At 33.5% G+C, this 19,535-nt stretch overlaps 1 long non-coding RNA gene across 1 annotated transcript in view; it reads left to right on the forward strand.

The window, feature by feature from the left end:
* Positions 1 to 6,694: 6,694 nt before the first annotated feature.
* LOC141557035 (uncharacterized) overlaps positions 6,695 to 19,535 on the forward strand; it is a 49,246-nt gene continuing 36,405 nt past the window's right edge. Inside the window, exons 1-2 of the long non-coding RNA XR_012486691.1 lie at positions 6,695 to 6,981; positions 15,010 to 15,117. This is a non-coding gene — a long non-coding RNA (uncharacterized LOC141557035). The remainder of the gene's footprint in view (positions 6,982 to 15,009; positions 15,118 to 19,535) is intronic.

Raw genomic sequence — 19,535 nt, forward strand, 5'->3', positions numbered from 1 at the left:
TTTAATTAATATAACAAGGTGAAGTTTTAGTGAGTTTTGATCTTTTAATCTATAGCTTAAATACCCTGAAGCTAACTTCATTATTTTTTGACAAGATATATTAGCTGGACTTAATGAAATTAATTACTTGCTCTAGTCTAGTTGCCACCTCAACTAGAACTAATCATGCTTTAATTGTCAGATACTAATGATATTTACCAGAAAGACAGAGAAATAAAGAGTTCAAAGTTAGAGGGCTCCCAATAGTTCTCTCTTGAAAAAGCATTCAGTGGAATGGTCATTTGGCAAGCCCCAATCAAAAAGTATTTCCATTATTTTTTTCCCAAGATTAAGTGTCACCTCTAAGTTAGTATTGGATGATGATATAGAAAGAATTCAGTATTTTAACCCTTAATCTTAATCAGTTAAGATACTTAATTTGAAATAATGAGATTCAAATGATTGGTAACTGATAATAGCACTGGAGATGAGCTAATCCAACCCTCCTCATTCAAAGAAGAAAGAATTCAGATCTGAAGAGTTTTAATGACCTGTTTAAGATCACACAGGGAAGAGATCAAGGTTTTGATAACAAACATAACACTGTCTATGATGATTGTGCAACCAAGTGCCGATAATGACAAATCGGTTCCCCCACTATCCTCATGAAAAGAATGAAAACAAACATTTATTAATTGCCTACTATGTGTCCCTCACTGTACTAAATACTTTACCACTGTTATCTCGTGTGATTTTCATAATAACCCTAAGTAATGGGTGCTGTTATTGTCTCCAGTTTACAATTCATGAAACTGCTGCAGAGAGAGATTTAGAGACTCTACTACAATCATACAGCTAGCACAAGTCTAAGGCCTAATTTTAACATGTCTTTCTAACACCAGATCCTGCATTCTATTCACTATCCTAAGCGATCACCTAATTTTACAATCTTGATGTTAGCATTGATTGTTCCCTTTCTTTCAACCCTTGGATCCAATCAGCTACCTTATTCATCCTATAGTCATGACTATAGTGTTCATTCTCTTTTCTTCATTCATTTAATTCTTCATTACCTCTTACCTAGACTACTTCAGTAGTCAGAGAGTAAGGAGAGAAAGACAAAGAGAAAGAAGGGAGAGCTAGACAGAAAAAGAGACAGAAACAGAGAAGGAACGAGAATTTGTCCAGCATTTATTACATGCCAAACCCAAATCATCTGCATATGTAAGGTATCACTCTAATGATGGCATTGGTCCTCTTTGAGAAGAGAGGACTGAGGGGCAGCTAGGTGGTGCAGTGGATAGAGCACCAGCCCTGAATTCAGGAGGACCTAAGTTCAAATCTAGTCTCAGACACTTTACATTACCTAGCTATGTGACCTTGGGCAAGTCACTTAACCCCAGCCTCAGGAAAGAAAAAAAAAGAGAGAGAGAGAGAAGAGAGGACTGACAAACACAACAGAATGCTGGCAACGACAATATCCCTGGCACTGTAATAAGTGCTGGGGATTGAAATACAAGGGAGCAAAATAGTCCTTTCCCTCAAGAAGCTTATATTTTGATATAGGAAGACAACATTTAGAAGGGTACTTCAAAGTAGGGAGGAAGAAAGAGAATGATTTTCATGACTTCATTCTCTTCCCTCTCCAATCCATTCTCTGCAAAAGTACTAAAACTACACCTACAATAGAATTCTGAATTTATCATCTCCCTACTAAAAAAAAAATCTTCATTTTTCCCTGTCATTTCTAGGATAGAAACTTCTCATCCTAGTATTTAAAGCCCTTCACAATTTGGATCCCATCTCTCTTATTTCATATTTCATATTAATCTGTTTATTTCATAGGAATACATCCAATCAAACTAGGTTGTTGACTGTTCCCTGTATACAATGTTTGATCAACTTCCTTCATATTTTTGCCTGTGGGCCCCACTCAGGATTAAATGGGCTCCTATCCCTCTATACCATGGAGAATCTTGAGATTCCTTCAACATAGAACATTGGTGCTATTTCCTACACAAATCCTTCAACTCAGTGACTTCTAAGTCCCCTTCCAAATCTAAAGCTCCAATCCTGTGGTCATTTTATTTCCTCATTTATTTGCATCCACTCCTTCTTGAAGTTACTTTGCATATACTTTATAATTACTTACTTTGGTACATATTATATCACTTAGTAGGATGAGTATCTTGAGGGCATGAACTCTTGTTTTTAATCTTTTTATCTAGACCAGCTAGTATAGTGACTTGGACATAGTAGGTGCTTAATAAATGATTATTGAATTAAACATCTTTTCTCTGAACCTTAGTTTCATCAGCTGCAAGATGAAAAGGTTTGTTTACATGATATTTGGTTTCACAATATATATTCAACTGTAATAATTCATGTAACTTGTTAGGTAAAGAATTGCTTTGAGATTTGTTTTTTTTTTTTTTTTTTTTTTTTCATCTGGAAAGTGAGGAGAATGATTCAAATGTGATTTGAAACATTTGTTTCATTTAGTTGGTATGAGGATCAAATGAGATAATATCTGTGAGTGTGACACAGATGTTAACTTTTATTATTAACATTACTGAATTATTCAACCCCAACAGAAATGCCACAACTTCCAAAAAGCATCACTGTCAATATTGTTTTCTTTCTCTTATGTTGTCTATATCACATCCCCTCCTAAGCTGGGAGTTCCATGAGGGCAGGGATTTTATTTCAACTACATACCATCATCATCACCCCACTGCCAACATACATGCACCAGCACTTAGCACAGTGTCCTTTGCTCTTAAAGGTTGTCTGTTGAATTGAATTGGTCTCCATATTCTTTACACAGGTAGCTTTTACTTCATATTTCAGAAAATGTTACTGCTTACATTGAATAATTTCTTTCTGTTGCAAAGAAAGTCTCCTGTTCTGATCTGCATATTATTGAACAGATACTGGTAATTAGATACCTTTTTAAAAATAGCATTTTGTTCAAGGATCTTACTTGAGTCTAGAGACAAAAGGAGACAATTTTATATTTTAATGAATTATAGATATGCTCACAATGGAAGATTAGAAAAGTAAACTAAATTTCAATTTAATTAAGCATTTGTTTTTTGTCAAGTACACCATGGAGGGCTTCAAATATTAGACTGGTGAGTTTGTATTTTATTCTACAACATAAGAATAACAGGGTCAAAGTAATACATTGAAATTAGTTTATCAGGTTTAGGGTGGTTGAATTGGAATGGAAAGAGACTAGAAGTAGATACTAATTGGGAGGTTATTATAATTTTCCAACATAGACATGATAAGGTCTTGAACTAAAATAATGACTGAGTGAATGGAAAGGAGAAAAAGATTTATAGATATTCAAAATTTGAAATCAACAAATGGTAACTGATTGGATATTAGTGGAAAGGGGAATGGAGAGAATGGAATCAATGATGACTTTTAGTCAGCATAATTCAGTTCAACTAACGAATGAAGTAAAAGTCAAAACTATATTCCAACATCAAAGCTTCAAAACTTTAAGTAAAAATCAATGGCAAAGGAGAATAGAAAACAACATTAAGGATATCAGGTATCAGTATGCAAATATGAGCATATCTGTGTGTGAATTTATGAAAGAGAGAGGGGAAATGGATTGAAAATAAGTTTTCTTGGATAGCCAGCCTGATTGAATTGGCATGCCATACTGAGAATTTAATTATATATCATAGTAAATTTTACAAAAAGCATTTTCTTTATAACTAATTTGTGAAGTAGATAACATAACAGCAGCAACAATAAATCATAATGAAGTGAACCAAACCAGAGAACATTGTATACAGCAATATTGTATGATAATCAACTGTGAATAATTTAGCTATTCTAAGCAATACAATGCTCTAAGACAATTCAAAGGGTTGTGATGAAAAATGTGAGCCATTTGCAAAGAAAGAATTGATGGCTTCTGAATGCAAATTGAAGTATATTATTTTTCACTTTTTTATATGTGGGTTTCATTTGTCTACATTTTCTTTTACAGTATAACTATACAGAAATATATTTTCCAGGAATACACATGTATTACCTATATCAAATTGCTTACTATTTCCAGGAAGAGGGGAAAGAATTTGGAATTTAAAATTAAAAAAAAGTTTAAAAATTGTTTTTATTTGTCACTGGGAAAAATAAAATATTCAAAATTTAAAAAAAATCATGATGAAGATGACAATCACTAACATTTATATGGTGTTTTAGGTTTGCAAGTATATGTTATCTCCCTTGATCCCTACAACAACCCTGTGAAGTGGGTGCTTTTGGTTGCTCCATAAATTTCTATTTTGCAAATGATAGTAATAAGGACATTTCTATGGAGTGTTGAGATTTGCTAGGAATTGTAGATAGATAGATAGATAGATATAAAAATATAGAAATAAAGATAAATATAAATGTGTATATATTTATATATATATATATATAGGTATATGTATATAGCTACATACACATGTGTACATACACGAGTGTGTCTATACACTCGTGTATGTACACACACACACATAATTTGATCCTCATAACAACCTTGTGAGGCAAACATTATTATTATTATTTTCATTTCACAGTTGAATAAATTAAGAGCCAGAACAGTGAAATGGCTAATAATGATGTATCTGGTGACCCTAAGCCAGTTAAGTGTTAGAGGTTTCAAGATTTTAGTCCAATGATATTTTTAACATGCCACAAATTTTCAATAACCATTGCAACATTTTTTCACCTTAGATAGCACCCAATGAATTACACCCATAAAAAGGGCCTGTGCTAAAAGCTATGGAACTATCCTCCATAGATAAATGTGCTAGTACCTAACCTCAACCCCATCTGAAAGCTTCATTTCTCTGGTGGTTTACCATAGGATAATCTTCCTCAGAGTAGAGATGACAACACATTTCTAGGGCTTTACTTCTTTCAACTAAAGCTTTGAGCCTGATGTCCATGCTTCCTTTAAAGTTTTTTTTTTTTTTCTAATTAACTTCTATGTGAGTTGACAAGTTTTTCAAGAAGGCACTTAATATGTCTTTATGTTTATGTTATAAAAGAAAAAGGAGCTACATATAATGTCTTGTTCAACAGATTTGTTATTTTATTATCAACCTACACCAACCAGAATGTGAGGTTTCAAAGGGATTGCAAGGCCAGCTAGTCCACCCTGTTCTTACCTAACAAGTAATCATCCAGTGTTTGTTTGAAGACCTCCAATGAGTGAGTCTATTCTTTCCCAAGCTAATGGATGCTATTTAAATATTTTTTAATTATTAGGTTATTTGCTATGCAACATTTTCTATATATCATACCTGAATTTGGCTTCTTGCAAATTCTGTTCTTTGATTCTAGTTCTATCTGATGAGCCATTCAAAATAAGTATTCTCCCTTTTTCTATGTGATAACCTACTATATGGTTGAAGAAAGTTATCATACCCTGCCCTCAGGTCTTCTCTTATCCAGGCTAAACATGTTCTACTCAAGTAGCAAGGCCTCATATGTCAAACAGCATGAACTTGAATCTCTTAGCCATCTTGATTGTCCTTTTCTGATCATTTTACATTATCAATGCCCTTCCTAAACAATTTTGTCCAGGACTAAAACCAATTTTTCCTCTCTTGTCTGACTGGAGTGAAATTCAAATGTCAGCTTCTTATTCCTAGAAGTTTTAATTCTAACACCACCTAATATCGTATTAACATTTTTCTCTGTTACAAGAATTACAGAAGATCAGATTATAAAAGAAGGGGTTCTAGGGGTTGTCTAATTCAAATGATAACTGAGTAAGAATTCTCTATATATTTTCTGTCCCTATAATTGGTCTCTATTCCAAGAATTCCAATGGGAAAGAATTTACTAGTTCCAAAAGGAGCTCATTCTACTCTGATTCTTTTCTCATCTTAAAGAAAACTCAAATCCAAATTTTACTGATTTCTAAGGAGAAAACAAAGCTAAAGGGTTGTTTTTTTCTTTGTTTTTTGTTTTTGTTTTTGTTTTTTGTTTTTTTGTTTTTTAATAGAAAAAGTGTTCTCAATTAGAGATAAGCATGGTTTGGGATTGACTGATGAATCTAGGATAAAACCAGGGTCTCATCCTTAGCTGTGACACTGGCTATAGGGTCATGCTTGAGTCACTTAAACTCCTGAGGTCTCAGGCAATTCTGAGGCAGAATCTTATCACCTCCTCCTCCTCCCACTCTGGTTTATTGCAATAGCCTTCCATTTAAGTTATCTAACTCCCATTCCTCCTCACTCCTATCCAACAGCTATCTAAGTGATTTTCCTAAAGAGTAGGTCTGAACAAGTTACTCCCCTAATCAATAAATTCCAGTGATTCCAAAATATGTCAAAGAACATAAAATCCTTAACTTTGCTTTTAAAATTCTTTACAACTTTTCCTTTCCATGTTTTCTGACTTCTTACAAAACACACACACACACACACACACACACACACACACACACACTCCATATATTCTATGATCCAATGACATTAATCTGATCCAATGAAACTAATCTTGATGTTCCTTTTTTTTTTTCCCCTGAGGCAAAGGGGTTAAGTGACTTGCCCAGGGACATATGGCTAGGAAGTGTTAAGTATAACACCAAATTTGACTCAGGTCTTCCTGACTTCAGAGCTGCTGCTCTATCCACTGCACCATCTAGCTGCTCCTTGATGTTCTTTATGAACAATAACAGAATTCCGAAATCCATGCCTTTTCACTGGCTGTCTTCCATGACTTCAATGCATTCCTTCTTCACCTCTGCCTCCTACTTTCCTTAGCTTCTTTCAAAATGGAGTTCAAATTTCACATTTTACTGGAGGATTTTCCTATCCCTACTCATTCTATCCTCATTCTACCCCCATTCCTCTAAGGTTACCTTCCTTTTTCTCATGTTATCTCCTCTGTTAGAATTTGAGCTCAACCATGTCTAATACATATCGAACTTTGAATTATTATTTGTCCTTTGATCCCAAAGAGGACCATGACATCAGAGAGGTGAGTTGGATTAATTAATGATTGCTGATTTAACTGATTGACTTAAATCATAGGCAAGCTAAATTCTTTTTTAAAATCAGTCTTTATTAATCCCCTTATTCTATTTTTTAAAATTTTAAGATCTTGTTTCTAGTTGAAAAATTTTTAAAGGGCTATCTCTCCATCAAATTTGCTATATAGAACTAGCAAAGCACTTTGTATAAAGTGGTAATATAGTGAATAGAGTGTTGGGTTTGGGATTAGAAAAACCCATAATGAAATGCTATCTCTTACATTTACTGCCTCTATGACTCTGAACAAGTTGTTCAATCTCATTATTACTAAATCAGTTTGCTAGTATATATTTACTAAGTTTCATAAGTAGGTTTTGATTACCAGTCCTGGATACAGTAATTTAGAAAGGACATTGATGTGGTGGTGAAGGAGGTTCCCACAGTAGGAGCTTCCTAAGCTGATACAATCACAGACCTTTCATGAATTTGTGTAATGATGATTAGTGACATATTTTGTGAAGATGTGGCTTATAGTAGCAGAGGATTTTGAGTTAGAAGGGAAGACAAAGTCATTGCTGAATTTTTTGAATTGCTCTATTTATTTGTTCCTTAAGACTTTCAGTAACAGGATACTAACTCACTACCTTCCATATCATCCCATACTATTTTGGACATCAGTAATGATTAGGATTTTTTTTCCTTTTCTCTTGCTTAACTGTGGGATTTGTAGGTCTATGGGAATCCATGTAGGAGGAAATGCACAAGAGTTTTCTCCAGTTTTCTCCAGATTGCAAAAACTGTAGCCTAAAGAAAATATACTTTCCTCTGTTTATCAGGTTAGAGAATTTACTTGTCAAGGACAAGCAAGTGAGTAGTCTTCTCAAGTCCCATGGGAATTTTTTAAAGAAGTCTCCTACATGGGAAAAAACCTAGTGCATTATTTCTACTATTATCCTAAAACATCATTTGCTGAACACCTGCTCAGTATAAAAGACTTTGTTCTTTAAGGAGAAAGAAGATTGAATTGAGTGATCTTTAAGCTTTCTTTCAGATCTATTAAATCTATGAAAAGGCCATACTCCATTATAGCATTGCTATCTATACTTTTATCCATAACTTTCTTGAATCAAGTCAGTTGAAGAAGAGGGAATACTTATCCTGGAGGAAAAAAAAAAGAATGAAAATATAAGGAGGTAGTCAATAATAAAATCAATATGAAGGAGAGGCAGAGATGGGAGGTAAGGGTAGAGGAAGAGTCTGTTAATAGCTAGAGCTAAACGAAACCAGAATGTCTTGTCTCAATTCAACATTGTCCCTATTGTGACAATGACAACAATGAAAATGACAATAATAATAACTGATATCCAAAGGATATGAACAGACAATTCTCAGATGATGAAATTGAAACTATATCTACTCATATGAAAGAGTGTTCCAAATCACTACTGATCAGAGAAATGCAAATGAAGACAACTCTGAGATACCACTACACACCTGTCAGATTGGCTAAGATGACAGGAACAAATAATGATGAATGTTGGAGGGGATGTGGGAAAACTGGGACACTAATACATTGTTGGTGGAGTTGTGAAAGAATCCAACCATTCTAAAGAGCAATTTGGAACTATGCCCAAAAAGTTATTAAACTGTGCATACCCTTTGATCCAGCATTGCTGCTATTGGGCTTATATCCCAAAGAAATACTGAGGCAGGGAAAGGGACCTGTATGTGCCAAAATATTTGTGGCAGCTCTTTTCGTAGTGGCTAGAAACTGGAAGATGAACGGATGTCCATCAGTTGGAGAATGGTTGGGTAAATTATGGTATATGAAGGTTATGGAATATTATTGCTCTATAAGAAATGACCAGCAGGAGGAATACATAGAGGCTTGGAGAGACTTACATCAACTGCTGGTGAGTGAAATAAATAGAACCAGAAGATTGCTGTACACTTCAATATTGTATGAAGATGTATTCTGATGGAAGTGGATATCTTCAACATAAAGAAGATCCAACTCACCTCCAGTTGATCAATGATGGACAGAAACAACTACACCCAGAGAAGGAACACTGGGAAGTGAATGTGAATTGTTAGCACTACTGTCTATCTACCCAGGTTACTTACACCTTCGGAATCTAATACTTAATGTGCAACAAGAAAATGGGATTTACACACATATATTGTATCTAGGTTATATTGTAACACATTTAAAATGTATGGGATAGCCTGTCATCTAGGGGAGGGAGTAGAGGGAGGGAGGGGATAATCTGAAAAAATGAATACAAGGGATAATTTTATAAAAAAAAAATTACTCATGCATATATACTATCAAAATTATAATTATAAAATTGAAAAAAGAAAAACAATAATAACTGACATCTATATAGTGTTTTTAAAATTTTCAAGGCAATCTACCTACATTATCATATTGCAGCCACATAATTACCCTGTAAGGTAGACACAATAGGTATCATTAACAATAACTGATGAGAAAGCTGAGACTCAGCAGGATTTAGTGGCTTGTCCATATTCACAAAGATAGTAAGTGTCAGAGTAGAATTCAAGCCTGGGTTTTCCTGGCTTTTAGTCCAATAGTCTCCTACTATGCTTCAATAAATGAAACTTGACTAGATGCTGGGAACATGTGGAGGAAAAAAAAAATAAACTGCTTTTACCTTTGAGGAGCTTACATTCTTCTGGGGAATATGACATGTAAATCAATAGGTACAAGATAATCTGAGGAGGAAAAAGTACTAACCACTAGACAGAACACAAAAACATTTTATTGAGGAGGTCATACCTAAGCTGAACCTTGAAAGAAGCCAAAAATTTCAAGAGAAAGTGAGAAGGAAATGGATTTTAGGTATAGGAGATTGCCTGTGCAGAAGCAGAATATCTCAAGTTTGAGGGAAAGTTAAAAAGTTAGTTTGGATAAATTTAGAATACAAGGATGAGAATAATGTAAAAATAAGTCTAGAAAGATAGGCAGGAGTAAGCCTGTAAAGATATTTAAATCTCACACAATTTTACCAAAGAAAGAACGTGGAGCCACTTCTCATTTTTGAGTAGGTGAGTGATATGGTCATATCCTGGAGATTAGGGGGGGAAAATTCCTCAAATAGTCCAGCTAAAAGGTAATAAGGATCTGAACTAGGGTAGTAGCTGTTTATAGGGGAAGATAAGGAGACACGTAAGAGATTTGGCAATAAAATAGCCACTGACTGAATATAGAGTAAAAGGGAGGCAAGATTCAATGGTAACCCTGAGATTGTCAACTTGGATAACTAGAAGGATGATAGTTTCTTCAAAAGAAATAGGAAAGTTTATATGAGGCACAGATTTAGGGGGAAATTAATTAGTTCCATTTTCAACATATTTAGGTTTGGGTGGTGATGTAACATTCAGTTGAAGATCTCCATCAACTATTTTATGAAACAGTAGTTGAGAGATAAATAGTTGGTTTACATAGATTGGAAGTTATCTGCATATTTGAGATAATTAAATCCATAAAAGCTAATGAGATCATCAAGAGAGAGAATGTATTCGGAGAAGACAGTCTGAAACAGAATTTTAGGGTATAAGGTAGGTAATGTAAAAAATAGGACGCTGGATCTGAAATCAGGGAGACCTGACTTCAATCTGACCTTATATACCTAAAAGTTTTATGACCCTGAGCAAGTCACTTCATGGATATCTGCTTGAGTTTCTGAATTTGTAAAATGTGTAATAATTACATTGTTTTAAGATAAAATAATAGCTTTAAATGCTTTGGAAAGTTTAAAGGACCATGTAAATGACATTATTGTTGCTGTTGTTCTTAAGTCCAATTAACAATTCATTAAAGAAGCCTGAGGAACAGACATTGTAGGAAAAAAACAGGATAGAACACTATCACAGAAACCCATAGATATAAAGAATATCTAGAAGGATGCTTGATAATGGGTGAAAGCTACAACGTCATCACAAAGGGGATTGAGAAATATCCTTTAGCTTAAACAAAAGTTTCTCCCTCAATAAAAATCTTCCTAAAAAATTAAAATCTAGAGAGATATCTCCCTCATTAGTATTAAGTTTTCAAAAGTAGGGATTGCCTTACTTTTCTATTTGAATCCCCACTGCAAAGAATATTTTAAATGTTTAATAAAATTTTTGTTTATCCCTTCATCTGCCTGGAAAAGGGATTGTGATGGTCAAGTAATCAGAATGAGGTATAATCCAAATGCTTCATGGATATGAAACTTTCACATAAGAATATAATTGAAGGCATAGACCAACATTGCACACCATATTCTAATATCAAAATGAGTACATGATTTAGGCATAAACAAATTAGAGGTACATGAAAAAATTATGTATGGAAAAGGGAAGACAGTGACAAAATAAAAGACAGAAAGGATCAAAAATATGAAATGGACACTTTTGATTATATCAAATTGAAGATTTTGCACAAATAACATCAAATGTAGCCAAAATGAGAAGAAATGTAGGAAACTGGTGAAGGGGATTTATAGCAAAATTATTTGACAAATGCTTTATTTCACAAAAATGAAAATATTGAATCACACACATAAAAATGAGAGCCATCCCCTAATTGCTGAGTGGTTAAAGGACATAAAGTTATCTTAAGTAAAATTAAAATATCAAATGACATGAAAAATGTTCTAAATCACTAATGATTAGAGAAATGAAAATTAAAACAAATGTGAGATATTACCTCACATCCATTAGATTGGCTAAGATAACAGAAAAAGAAAACTGTCAAATGCTGAAAGGGATGTGGAGAAATAGGAATATATATATATATATATTTATACATAAATTTATATATGTATATACATAAATTTATATATGTATATGTATATATATTAATGTAATGAAGTGTTATTATGATATAAGAAAGAAAGAGAAAAACTTCAGAAAAACTTGAGAAAATATATATGAACTAATGCAAAGCAGAATAGAACTATGTACAAAAAATATTGTAATGATAATTAACTATGAAAGAACTAGAAATTTTATTCAATACAATTATACATGATAACCAAAGAATCCGTGTTGAAAAATACTATCCACTTCTACATAAAAGACTAATGAACTCTGAATATAAAATAATACATATTTTTATCTTTATTTTTCCTGCCCTTTTTCACAACATGACTAATGTGTAGATATGTTTCACATGATTTCATATGCATAATGAGCATCATATTTCTTGCCTTCTCACTGGGTGGAAGATAAGGCAGAGGGAAGGAAAAAGGAAACTTTAAACTGAGAATAAAAAACCATTCCCCCCAAAAAAGAATATAATTTAATATTAGCATGTAATAAAAATTGCAAATAGAAATTCCAAAAAATAAATAAAAACATGGGGAAACTTGTATCAAAGGATTCGTGTTGAAGTTATAATAAGAACTAGAAGAAAAATACACCTAATGATTGTAAAAAGTTGAAGAAAACAACACCAAAAGATTCCCACTTGTTGTAAAAGGAAAACTGAAATCTGTGTAATAATACTCATGTTCTCAATTTTAGAGGAAGCATTGAACTTCAGGGACAAATATTGTATATTTTGATAGATATTAAGCATCTGTTGTTTTTGCTCAATGTTTTTTCTTTGACAAAATAATGTCTAGAGGTAGAGGAAAAAGAAGAGTGGGTATAATGGGGGGAATCTTGGTATATCCCAAAGTGATTGTGATATTGTGAATGAACAAAAGCAAGGAAGGAGGGAAGGAAAGAAGGAAGGAAGGAAGGAAGGAAGGAAGGAAGGAAGGAAGGAAGGAAGGAAGGAAGGAAGGAAGGAAGGAAGGAAGGAAGGAAGGAAGGAAGGAAGGAAGGAAGGAAGGAAGGAAGGAAGGAAGGAAGGAAAAGAGGGAGGAAGGAAGGGAGAGAGGGATAAAAGAGAGGGTGCTGAGAAATTCCAAACTGAACCAACAGAGGGAGTTCTCATACCAACAAGCTCATAGGTCTATCAACCAAAATATTAAGTATCAATTATACCCCACCTTCAAATGGATGGTGTGAGAAATTCTTGACCATTGAATAATCTTCACTGCGAAGCTAAAGTTCATGAACCTAAAACTGTAGAGATGCTTCGCTTTTTCATTATGTATTTTGCTGTTATATATTAACTAACTGAAATTAGTGATTCTTTTCCATTCTGGGAACATGGCCCCCAGAATAAAGCCTATGTTGGCTTCATTTTTAAATAACAAAGATGAAGTTAACCAGAATAAAGAGGGATAAGAAGAGATTATTAATCTTTCCTGAGAAGATTGTATAGTAATATAAGGCAGAGAATCCATTAGACAGGATTTCCAGTTAAGAAGTTTAAGTGTCTGAGCTAAAAGTGATTACTTTGTTTATCTAAAATCTATGGAGCAACAGAACTGTATCCCTTTTACTTTCCAAATCATACTAAGTTTCTTTTTAAATTTGGTTACTTGTATGAGCTTCATGTATAGTGATCTGATTCTGACTCATATTCCATGGAATACAGAGAAATCAGCAATAATCATAGGATCATAAATCTCAAGCTCAAAGGGATCTCAGATGTTATCCAATGCAATCCATTTTATAAATGAAGAAAATGAGACTTGGAGGAATTATGTGATTTTCCGGGGCAATAGGAATGAGAGTTAGAATTTGAACTCAAGTTATCTGATAGTGATCTTTAATACTTATTTTTATGTTGGGTACCTGGTAACTAGTCTTTTTTGTACTGGGCTAGGCTGATCCTTGATAAAGTCTGCTGATTGACTCATATTCAAAATATTACTTAGCTAAAAGTTGTGCTCCCCTTGTATGGTATGTGAGAACACAGATTACTCTCTTCACCAAGATGAGGAATCAAAGAAAGACTTTAGTGGGGATTATAAACATGATTTAATAATAAAGCCTCACACTATGATAACAGTTTTTATAACTAGAACTCAGGTAATCAGATCACATAAAATGCTCTAAATTGTTAATAATTAGAGAAATGTGAATTAAAACAAGCATGAGGTACTACTGCACACCTATCAGATTGTCTAAGATGTCAGAAAAAGAAAATGGCAAATGCGGAAGAGGATGAAGAAAAAAAGATAATAATGCACTGTTGGAGCTATGAACTAGTACTATCATTTCTGGATAACAATTGAAACTTTGTCCAAGGGGCTATAAAATTATACATACCTTTTGACTTAGAAGTACTATTAGTAGATCTATATCCCCAAGGAGATCAAAGAAAAAAAAGAAAAAATCATATATATATATATATATATATATATATATATATATATATATATATTCCCTTCATTTGTTTATATGTTTTTCTAAATCTTTGCTCACATTTGAACAATTAATCAGTTCAAGGATAAATCATTAATTTGAAAAATTATTAACCTTGTAATTAAGAACAACCGACACCATACACACACACACACACACACACACACACACACACACACACACACATACACTTCTTCACAATATGTCAATCCTTCACCAGGGTAAAGTAGAAAGATGTAGCTCCTCATTGTGTATTAACTGTCTTTCCAAATGATTGACACTTTCTCTCTGACCTCCATATCTTTATATTAATCATAACACATATCTGGAATGAACTCCCTTTTTATCTCATAAGAGTTCTCTCTCTCTGTTTTTTTGGGTTTTTTTAAGATGAAGCTTATATGCCATCTTTACTCAACCTTGTTCCTCCCAATTACTAATGCCCTCTCTCCCTATTTTAAATTTAACTACATTGTCTATACAAAGATAAATATTTTTCCCCAGACATAACATCTCATGAGTATCATCCATTAAGATCAAACATTTGCAGTTTTCACTGGTCTTGGGGAAGGTGAGACAGTGGGAGGGGAGCAGTGTCCTTACTAATGAAAATATCAGTATAAATTGATCCTCCCTAAGTCACATAGCTAGCAAATGTTGGGGCTAAAGATATGATCTCAAATGTCTTAATGCCATTAAGTCTGGAACATGTGTATCAAATTCAAATACTAATATCTTTGATAAGTATTTCAATGTATTACAGGAATTTTTCAAAGCTTGTGGCAAATCATAAAGATACAGAAGCTTAACACTAGAAGGAAACTTCAGGTTTCTACATTTCATAGATGGGGAAATTAAAGTCCCAAAACAGGTAAGTGGCTCAACATCAGAATCAGAAACAGAAAAATGAATTAAAACGATGTCTAAAACGAAACCACATGCAATTTCTAAGAATTACTAAGCTTCAGCAAGATATGTTTTGTTTTTATTTTTAATAAATTATTATGAGTCTATAGTATACTAGGGATTTTACTAGTAATGGCACCAGATAGAATGCCTAGTCTGAATTCAAATCCAGCCTCAGACATTCACTGGCTATATGACTGTGGATAAATCACTTAATTGTTGCCTCAGTTTCCTCAACTAAAAAATGAGCTGGTAAATAAAATGGTAAACCACTTCAATATCTCTGCCAAGAAAACCCCAAATAGGATCATGAAGAGTTGAACATGACTGAGACTGAAACAACAAAACAACAACAGGAATAGAAAAGTAAATAGTGCAGTCCCTATATTCAAGGAGCTTGCATTCTATTGCAGAGATTTAACATTTCCATGTCAAAATTAAAATAAAATTTAGATAGATAGATATAGGGATATAGGTAGATATAGATGTAAATAATGTACATGCATGTATATGATATACAAACAAAAATAGACATATATATACATATATATATGTTATGTAAAATAATTCAGAGTATACTAGCAATTGGATAGATAGACCTTGAAGAAAATATAAGATTTTAAAAGGCAACAGTAAGAACAGTATGCTTTCAAAGGAAAAGGGATAGAGCACATGCAAAGGAATGGAAGAAGGTTGTGGAATATTGGCACCTAAGTTCTGACACAGGGCATGGAGAACTAGGTCTAGAGTCTAGAAGATCTGAGTTCAAATTTAGCCTTAAACACTTAGTAATCATGTGACTCTAAACAAGTCATTTAACCCTGTTTGCCTCAGTTTCTTATATGGGTAAAATGGAGATGATGATTGTACCAACTCCCAGGGTTATTGTGAAGATCAAAAGATAATAATTGTAGAACACCTGGCACATAATAAACACCATTTAAACTGTGTACAGTAATGAGCAAATAAGCCAGTTTAGCAAGATGAATATAAGATGGCCTGGGGAAATAAACTAGAGCCAGACTTGTGAAGGGTTTAAATACCAATCCTAAAGACAAAGGGGCCCTGTAGTTGAACAGAAGAGTGATACTACACTCCACTGAAAGCACAAGGTAAGATATGCTTTAGGAGAAATACTTTGGTGTCCATGCAAAGCACAAATTGGACATTTTAATAAAACATTACCTTCTTATTTTACCTAACATTTCTCCTGAGCAATGCTGTCCAGAAGTTCACTGAGGTTACTTGTAAGAGGAAAAATGTCCATGAGTTATTTAAATGCTCAGAGCTAAAGAAATGAAAGATCATGTCAAGATGGAAAAATCTAGCCTCACAGTCAAGAAACCCAAGCTTAAGCACCATTTCTAACCTGAACTAAACCTACTTTGGGCAAGTCACTTAACAACTTAGTATTTCAGGCAATTCAAGCCTGAAGTATAAACTCCAAGAAAATTGCCATTCTGGATTGGTAGAAGGAGTTTCCTTACCCAGAGTCTGAATAAAAATAAATTAAAAAATAAATAAAAATAATTTTAAAAATCTAGGCCCCTCCCCTAAAAATGTATGTGTTCGTGTATGTTTTCTATGTTTACATTTTTACAATGTACACAATGTGTATGGAGAGAGAGACAAGGACAGAGACAGAGAAGGAAAAAGAGACAGGGAAAGAATGCCCATTGGTATCACTGTTATTCAATATTGTACAAGAAATGCTAACAGCATTTAGCAATAGGGAAGAAAAAGAAACTGAAAGAATTATAATAGGCAATGAGGAAACAAATTTCTTTGCAGATAATATAACAATATATTTAGAGAAACTTAAAGAATCAATTAATTGAAATAATTAACAACTTTAGCAAAATCACAGAATATACAATAAACTCACATAAATAATCAGCATTTCTATATATTACTAACAAAGCTCAACAGAGATAGATAAATTCCATTTAAAATAACTGTAGACCAGAAAAAAAAATTGGAAATCTATCTGCCAAGACAAAAACAATATGAACACAATTACAAAACACTTTTCAAGCTAAGAAATTCCAATCTAACCAACTGGGATAATATTAATTGCTCATGAATAGACCAAGCTAATATACAAAATAGCAGTTTTACCTAAATTGATTTACTTTTTCATGTCATACCCAATCAAACTACAAAAAAAACATTTATAGAGCTAAATAAATTATAATTAAAACTTATGTGAAAGGACAAACAGTCAAGAGTTCCAAAGGTATTAATGGTGAGAGGGAGAATGTGAAATAAGGTGACCTTGCTATACTAGATCTAAACTGTATTACAAAGTGACAATCATCAAAACTATTCAATACTGGCTAAGAAATAGAATGGTGGATCAATGGAATGAGTTACAGATTACATATACAAGACAAAGTAGTAAATGTCTAGTAATCTACTATTTGATAAACCCAAAGACTCCAGCTCCTGGGAGAAGAACTCACTATTTCACAAAAACTACTGGGAAAACTGAAAAATAGTATGTTAGAAACTAGGCATAAACCAGCAACTCAGACCCTATACAAAGGTAAAATTGAACTGGGTAAATGATTTAGACATAAAGGGCAATATGATAAGCAAATTAGGAGAGGAAGGATTAGCTTATCTGTAAGATCTATGGAGAAGATAAGAATTTATGACTAAATAAGAGGGAGAATGCATTATGAAATGCAAAGTGAATCATTTTATTTACATTAAATTCAAAAGCATAAAAAAAACCTAATGAAATCAAGATTAGAAGGAAAGCAGAAAGCTGCAAAACAAATTTTAAAGCAAGCATCTTTGATAAAGGATTCAATTCTCAAATTTATAGGCAAGTGAACCAAATTTATAAAAATATAAGTCATTCAAATGACTGGTCAATGAATATGAGGGCAGTTTTCAGATAAAAATCAAAACAATATATAATAATATTTTAAAATTCTCTAAATAACTATTGAGTAGAGAAATGTAAATTAAAACAATTCTGAGGGACCACCTCATGCCTCACACTACAAATCTCACACAGATTGACTAATATGATAGAAAAGAAAAATAATAAATGTTGGATAATATATGGAAAAGTTGGGAAAACTAATGATTTGTTGGTGGAATTTTTAACTAATCCAACCATTTAGGAGAGCAATTTGGAACTATGCTCAAAAGGCAATCAAAAATGTACATGCATGCAAATGCACATGCACATGGCAATCCAGCAATGCCACTACTAGGCCTATATCCCAAAAAGATCATCAAAAAGGTAAAAGAACACACATGCACAAAAAATATTTTTAGCAACTCTTTTAGTGTTGTCAAAAGATGGAAACTGAGATGATGCCCATCAATTAAGGAAAGGTTAAATTGTGATATATGAATGTAATAGAAAACTATTGTTTTATAAAAATGATAAGCAGGTGGATTATAGAAAAACCCAAAAAGGTTTACATGAACTGATGCTAATTGAAATGAATAGAACCAGAAAAACATTGTACACAGTAACAACAACATTATGTGATGACCAAGTATGTATGATAGATATAATTCTTCAGAGCAATATAATGATCCACAGAAATTACAAGAGACATGCTGGAAAATGTTATCCCCATCCAGAGAAAAACCTTAAGGAGTTGGCATGCAGATCAAAGCATACTATTTTCACTTTCTTTCTGGGTTTTTTGTAGTTTTTTTTTTCTTTTGTGCTGTTTTTTTTCTTTCACAAATGACTAATGTGGAAATATGTTTAACATAATTATATATGTGTGTATATATATATATATATATATATATATATACATATATATATATATATATATGTTAGGATTACTAAGTGAGAACTCAGGTTGTCTGGATGGTGACAAGGTGAGAATTCAGGTTTTCTGGACAATTACAAGGTGAGAACTCAGGTTGACTTGATAGAGGGGGCAAGCTCATTGGCTGGGGTGGTTCTTCCCAGAAGCCCTTGCATTATCCCACGCCCATTCTCTGGGAGGATAAAAAGAGACAGCACTGGGCGCAAAGGGCAGATCGGCCTGGAGAAGGATAAGAGCTGGAGGAGATTCAGAGCCAGGATTCAAGAAGAAAGACTCTGAATTGCATCAGGCTTGACGGGGCTCTCTGCAGGAAGGGAAGTCAGTTCTTTGGACAAGAGTTAACAGCAACTGCCTGGAGACAACGGTTCATTACAGGAAGAAGAATCTGTTGAAGAGATTTGAGTAGAAGACACAGCAGATCTCTTCCCAGAGAGTGGGCGTGGGATAATGCAAGGGCTTCTGGGAAGAACCACCCCAGCCAATGAGCTTGCCCCCTCTATCAAGTCAACCTGAGTTCTCACCTTGTAATTGTCCAGAAAACCTGAATTCTCACCTTGTCACCATCCAGACAACCTGA

Source organism: Sminthopsis crassicaudata, chromosome 2, assembly GCF_048593235.1.
Source record: "Sminthopsis crassicaudata isolate SCR6 chromosome 2, ASM4859323v1, whole genome shotgun sequence".
Lineage (NCBI taxonomy): Eukaryota > Metazoa > Chordata > Mammalia > Dasyuromorphia > Dasyuridae > Sminthopsis > Sminthopsis crassicaudata.